The sequence below is a fragment of the Anabas testudineus genome, chromosome 13, assembly GCF_900324465.2.
Source record: "Anabas testudineus chromosome 13, fAnaTes1.2, whole genome shotgun sequence".
In the NCBI taxonomy this organism is placed as follows: Eukaryota; Metazoa; Chordata; class Actinopteri; order Anabantiformes; family Anabantidae; genus Anabas; species Anabas testudineus.
In genome coordinates, this window is record NC_046622.1 from 3,251,689 (window position 1) to 3,258,378 (window position 6,690).

A 6,690-nucleotide genomic window follows, 5' to 3' on the forward strand; every position below is an offset into this window, starting at 1 on the left:
TGTGGTTAAAATGTAAAATCTTTTTACAATCTTTTCTCATTTCCAAATGTTCTCCTAAAAATATCCTGCAACGAATGATGTCATTTGCTACTTAACTCAAGTAAACACTCATTATTCACTGAATATGAGAATGATCTTTATCCTGTATGTAGAAACGCACGTGGACAAAATAAAAACATCTCGACACATTTCAGCTGCTTGTGTTTGTGCGCTCGTTCTTCCAGTCACTGCCCAAAGCTCATGACTGTAGTTGAGGACTGGAACATGGTTTAACCATTAAGTGGGGAGGGGGGTTCACCTTCAGCGTCTCCTTCCTCTTCCCCTTGTTCTCTTCTCTTTCTACTCATTGATCTCCAGACATTTGAACTCCTTCATTTCGAGCCACAGTGAACAACCCTCTTGTCGCACACATTTTTATTCACCCTAACTGTAACATAAGAAGAAGATGATGGTGCATCAACATCATCCACGGTTCTGCAGAATTGTTCAGTATTGATTTTCCTAAACAGTAGTACAAGTACAAAAGTCATCCTGGTGATATCAGGGTTTTATCCTCGACTTATCCTATTTATCCTTTTTGTTTTTACAGACTGCAGCACAGTCAAGTCAGCACTAAACATCAGAGCAAAGTCCTCAAGCTACACACTGTTTTGCTGAATTTAACTGAACTCGCTTCCTTAATCTTCATGTGTACTAATAAAGAGGCGTTCATTTTAACATCAAGGATTACTCTCCTTACCGACGGCTCACTGGACAGTAAATATACAGCGTTTCCATTTCTGGGCTTCTCCTCCTTCATGTCCTGATAACTCGCAGGGCTGCCTTCCCAGAGTGCCTTGTGTGTGTGAGCCCTCATTTAGACTTGGGTCAGAGTTCAGGCTACTGGATGTGAGATGAATTGGCCATCGGAGGATGTCTGCCGCTCTCCCTGAAGTCCTGCTGGGCAGCCATCTGCCTTTGGGTTGAGGCAGATGAGCCCTTGTGCCCAGACTGGCAAAGCGGGATAGTTCACTGGAAACTGTTATGACAGAGAAGCAGATTAATAACACTTTCCCTGGAGACGTGCTCAGGAAATGAGCTTTTTTGTCAAGAGAGCGATTTAAAGTGCAGAATAAAAAAAAAAATCTTCCAAAACTTTTTCTTGTTGATGAAGCACTGAAACAAACTCATTTGTCAGTGACTCTTCTGTTGTGGAAACGAGCCGAGAGAATTTCCACTTTAACTTTTTACTCTTCTTATTCTTCATTCTAATTCGTTACACTGAACTCACTCCCTTGTGCCTCAGTTGAGTTATAAAATGCATGTTAAAATCCTTTATTAGTTCATTACAGCTCCAAAGAAATGCCTGCACCCTTTTCTTTCTATTAAAACTTGATTAATATTCTCATATTATTAATGGTTCAAATTACTTTTAAGGCGAAACGTGACGCTTGTAGTCGGAAACCCACAGAGATTGATCAGCAGACGCAGTTTCTCTCAGCTGTGCGGAGATTTTAAGCTTTAGCTTGGCTGTTGTGTTGGTTATCTGGCTCGCAAACATTACTCAAGTACATTTCCACCTGCTGCAAGCAGCTGTTATCAGGTAGGACACTGATAAACCCGCTGAAAACCACGTGCACAACAAACTGCAAACAGAAAAACTAATCTGGTGTCTAACGCAGGTGAGCTTGTCAAACTCATTTCAGCTCGGACTGAGGGGAGATTATCTGAAGGCCACGCTTTATGCAAAACACAATTCCCTTTGCAACCACTTGTATTTATGCTGGAGCTGTATTTTCAGCTTTTCTATTATTATTCTGTTGTCATTATAATAGTAATGTCAAGTCAAGGGATGTGTTTCAGAGCTCTTGAAATGTTATAATGTTATATTTTGAGACGTTGTCTCATGTGAAATGATTAATCTGCAGTACTGCACGTGTACTGTGAAGGTAAAAAAAATCTGGTACACCACTAGTAAATGCACTTTAGTACTTAATTTTTGTTGAGATGCAAAATGGAGCTAAGTTATTATGGCACTACAATCTAGATTCAGTGCTTTGCATCAGATTCCTTCTTAAATTAAAGGGAGGATTATATATTAAAGTATGTGTAAAATAGATGATCTAGTATATAGTATATCTAGTATCTTTGCACATTTCTAAAAAGCATCCTGCTCTTCACAGTAGTCCAGAAAGGGTCTGTGCTCTAATTGTTATCTAACTCTCAGAAATAGGTCAACAAAACAGCAACAGCATCGCTCGCATTCATATAGGAACTCAGTTGCCTCTTATTTCAGAGACATGGGTTATATACTGCAATTCTTCATATTCATATAGAATAAAATGATGCAATTTACAATTTGTTTCCATGTAAGTGTGATATAGTGGTAAAATTAAATGGATTGAATGTTATTTAGCGGCACAATCTGTTCCCAGAGCTCTCTCCATCACCCTCTCTCTGTGATAATGATGCTGTTCCTATTCCTGTTCCTACTCCTGTGATATTTTTCGACTGAACCTCTTTTGGTTTGAGAGAGTCTGTTGCTCCATAAGCTGACTTATGTAAAGGGGGATTAGTCGATGCAGAGTGTGTTGCATAAATAGTCCTTTTGTATTTGGACTGTCCATCCAGAAAGCTCCTTCAGGCTTCCATTTTCAAGGAGCAAAAGTAGAGTCACTTGACCCCAGACCTCGACAACAAGTGGCTCCATCTGAACTGACATGATTTCATTTTCCTCGAGCGCTGTCCCAGCCAGCTGTCCCTGTTCCAGGACTCTGCACAGGCATTTTAAATAGGCAGGGGCCCAAAACCGAACAAAAATGGTGTAGTGGAGGCCTGGAGATTAAAGAAGTCGGCTGCCAGACGATCAGGCGGTAGAATCACTACACGAGGTGGAAAAGACACTACTGAGTTCACAACCAATGAATGTGTTGTACTCGCTTCAGTTGGTCATTTATTTTTTATGAGACCACTGCATGAACACAGTGGGAGGATTTGGCAAAATAATGGAAGGTTGCCTGGCAAAAATGCTAAACCTGGGTAGATGTTTGCTGCATCTTAGCGTCATGTTGTGATGTTCTACATGGTAGGACTGCACTGTTTACACAGCAGTTTATTAGACAGCTCAGTATCAATCCTCTGACTATATCAGACTCTCTATAAGCTGCTTGATGCTGAAAGGCCCCACCCATCTGAAAATGTAAAAATTCTTTTTCTCATTTAATTCAGGGTGTTTTTTATTTTAACATTTGTTTAGCTGCTGGTTCTTAAAGGATTTTCCTTGACGTGGAGTTTGTTTGTTATCTGCCATTTAAAAATATAAAGACACTCACATGCAGGTTCCCAACTTGCTCTATGGTGTGTAGACTATCACTACTACTATAAGCTATTATTGAACCTCGTTTACAACTCTTAATATTTCCGAGGATAGATTTAATTTCTTAATCTACTGAGCACTGAAATTTGCTTTGTTGCGGTTTGGTTTGAAACCCTTCTAAATCTTGTCCGTCTGGCCCGGAAGAATAGCTTAATTTCATCCTCTTTATTTCCGAGCACTTAGTCTGATCAGATTATCATTCAGTTATTAAATGACCCGAGACCGTAATAACTTAAAAGCAGAGCACGGGAATCTAGAGATTCAAGGTTAATTCAAGTTCACTAAACCACAAAATCAGTCTTGAATCCCACTTAGTCCTGACATTTATTCTCTTCTTTATGTCGTCTTCCATTATATAAGACGAGAAGAAAACTGAAAGACAAAGGGAAGTAAAGAAGAATTCATTTGTTTTTCAAATTATTCTATTTTGACAATCAACTAATGATTTAGGTGATTTTAGCCAAAAGTTACTTTCTAAAACTAGAATTTCTGCTCATTTTGTTGATCTCTGTGAAAATGAATTGAATATCTTTGAGTTTTGTGCTGTTGGTTGGATAAAACAAGCATGGTAAAAATCCAAAATAGGACCTACACTCTGGTCCCTGAATGCCTCACTCTGATAGAAGCAGACGGCATCCATCCCACTTTAGTTGGTTTGTCTCTACTATCTAGAAATATGGCCAAGTTTATTAGGAGACCTAAACCCTGACATCTCAGAGTGGAGCCCAGGACGCAGAGACGCAGTCTAACACACCTCTCTGCAGCTTCCTTACAGCCGTCACCCCCAAAAACTACCATAACCCCATAGAGACAGTGTCTGCTCCCCGACTACCTAAATTATTTATATCTAAAACTAACACAAGAGGAGTAATTCATAAAAACCTAAAACAATTAAAGAACAAAATATAAAGACAAAAATCAAATGTGGACTGTTAAACATCAGATCTCTCTCATCTAAACCCCTGTTAGTTAATGATTTGATAAATGACCGTCAAATAGACTTATTCTGTTTTACTGGCTGCAGCAGGTTTCAGCCATGTCTCATCTGAATGAGTCACATTAATTATCATGTTCCTAGAAGCACAGGTCGGGGTGGAGGAGTAGCAGCAATCTTCCACTCAAGTTTGTTAATCAACCCCAGACCTAAACATAGTTTGAATTCATTTGAGGGCCTCACTCTTAGCCTCTCTGAACCAGTCCTTGTTATTGTGTACCGTCCTCCTGTCCCTTTTTAACCAAATTCTCAGACTTTATATCTGATTTAGCTCTTAGTGTAGATAAAGTCATTATAGTGGGTGACTTTAATATCCATGTAGATGTTGATGATAACTGCCACAACACTGCATTTAATTTACTATTAGACTCTAAATGTAAATAAACCCACTCACTGTTTTAATCACATTCTTGATCTTGTTCTGACAACGGTGTGGAAGTTGATCAGTCAATAGTTTTTCCCCCAAAACCCTCTTTTATCTGACCATTTTTTAATAACATTTGAATTTACAGTACCAAACTTTACTACACCTACGGATAAGATTCTTCATATTTTTCCTCTCCAGTGTCTCCTGGTTCTGATCAAGTGGCGTCGTTGGGTTTTCTATATAATTCTGTATACAGTTAGGGTCTTAAACCTTAGACACTGTAAAGTGCCTTGAGATGACTTCTGTTGTAATTTGGCGTTATTCAAATAAATTCAATTGAATTCTTTCTACATATAATAGTTCAGCTGCTCAATAGTACGTGGTTGTTATCTGATCTTGACCACAGAAGACGTTTCCACCGTCCTTCAGTCCATCTGACAGGAGCTTGGAGATCTTGGCTGAGTTTCTGCACAGAATCAATGTATGGCTACCAACGTTTCAGGTTGCATTTCATTTTCCAAAGTACTCCCCAGCCCATTTGACTCTTCACAGTAGCACGACAGTTTCTCATGCCCTGACGCCTGTGGGTCAAAAGTGCACAGAAGTCCTTGAATCCTTTCACGATATTAAATATAGTAAATGGTGAAAAACATAAATTCTCTCACAGAGTTTGGAACATAGTGGTGAGACATGACCCATTTTTACTTAAGTTAATTAACAAACTACAGATTTAGTTTTTATTGCGTTTTAGAGTTAGTTGGTGTGAGAAAAGAGGACGCAGAAGGGGATAGGGTTAAATGGAGGCAGATGATTCGCTGGTGCCCCCTGAAAGGAAATAAGAATAAAACGTCCTGAAAAACAATAAAATGGGCTTTGCAGAGGAGCATAGGGTTAAATAAACAACAAAATGGGGTTTGTACCAGTAAAAAAGCATCAGTCTGTCAGAATCCAGTTTATGTAGTATCTTAAATTTAAACTTCAACACATAGACAAACAAATCAAATCCCTTTTATCTGCTGATAATCAAATAAAATCCAAAGTAACTGTGAGAAAAAACAGCTTGTGTGTTCTGCTCTACAGTGATCATGATGTGAAGCTGCCTGAGGCAGTCAGGACAGTCTGATGTGGTTTCTCTCTTCCCCAGCTGACTTCCATACATCACGGAAAGTCTAATGTCTCCCGACAGGGTTCACGTGATGTTTTGGGGTCTCAAAAACAGGTGGATCGTCCTCCCCGCTGGGCAGAACTGAACGTGTCGAGAGGCTGCTACACTGTGATTAAAAATGACTCGCTGAGCTACCTGCAGACGGTTCTTCTGGTTTCTGAAGACAGAGCCTTTGGTCATAAGAAGAGTGATCGTTATTTGGTTCCTATTCAAGTTGTAGAATACATGTAGAATATAGAATAGTCTCTTTTATCTAAGGATCACTAATTCCCTACTTTCCGTCTTTAGGGATGTTGTTGAACCTTCACCTCTGTCAAGCCTGCACAGTATTTTGCTGACTTGCAATTTTAAGAAATGTGTGAATTTTCAAGCGTCCAACAGAAACGTTGGGAGTTACGATCTAGCACCTCATCACAGCAATTCATTTAACTATTATTGCTTTTCAAATCGAAGTAATGACTAAAGCACCATTTTGGACCTGTGAAGAACCTTGTTGTTTTCAGAGTGCAGAGTGCTGTTGGCTCCTCGTAAACTGTGGAAAGACTAATGTGTCCTGGTGGGTTTGTGTGATCTGCACAGCTTCGAGGTGGAGAAGGGCTGTTACTGTAAAAATAGAACAACAGCAGTAATAAACTGTGTTTCTGTGCACGTTTTAGACTAGAAAAAGACTCTTGGTGTCAGATACTAATTGAAATACAGACTTTAAACTATACAGTAGTAGAGAAAAAGGTATCTGCTGTACATACTGGAGCATTGTGGAAGGAAACAGCACCACGCAGACTGTTCTCCTCTTTTCAGACGTGTGATAT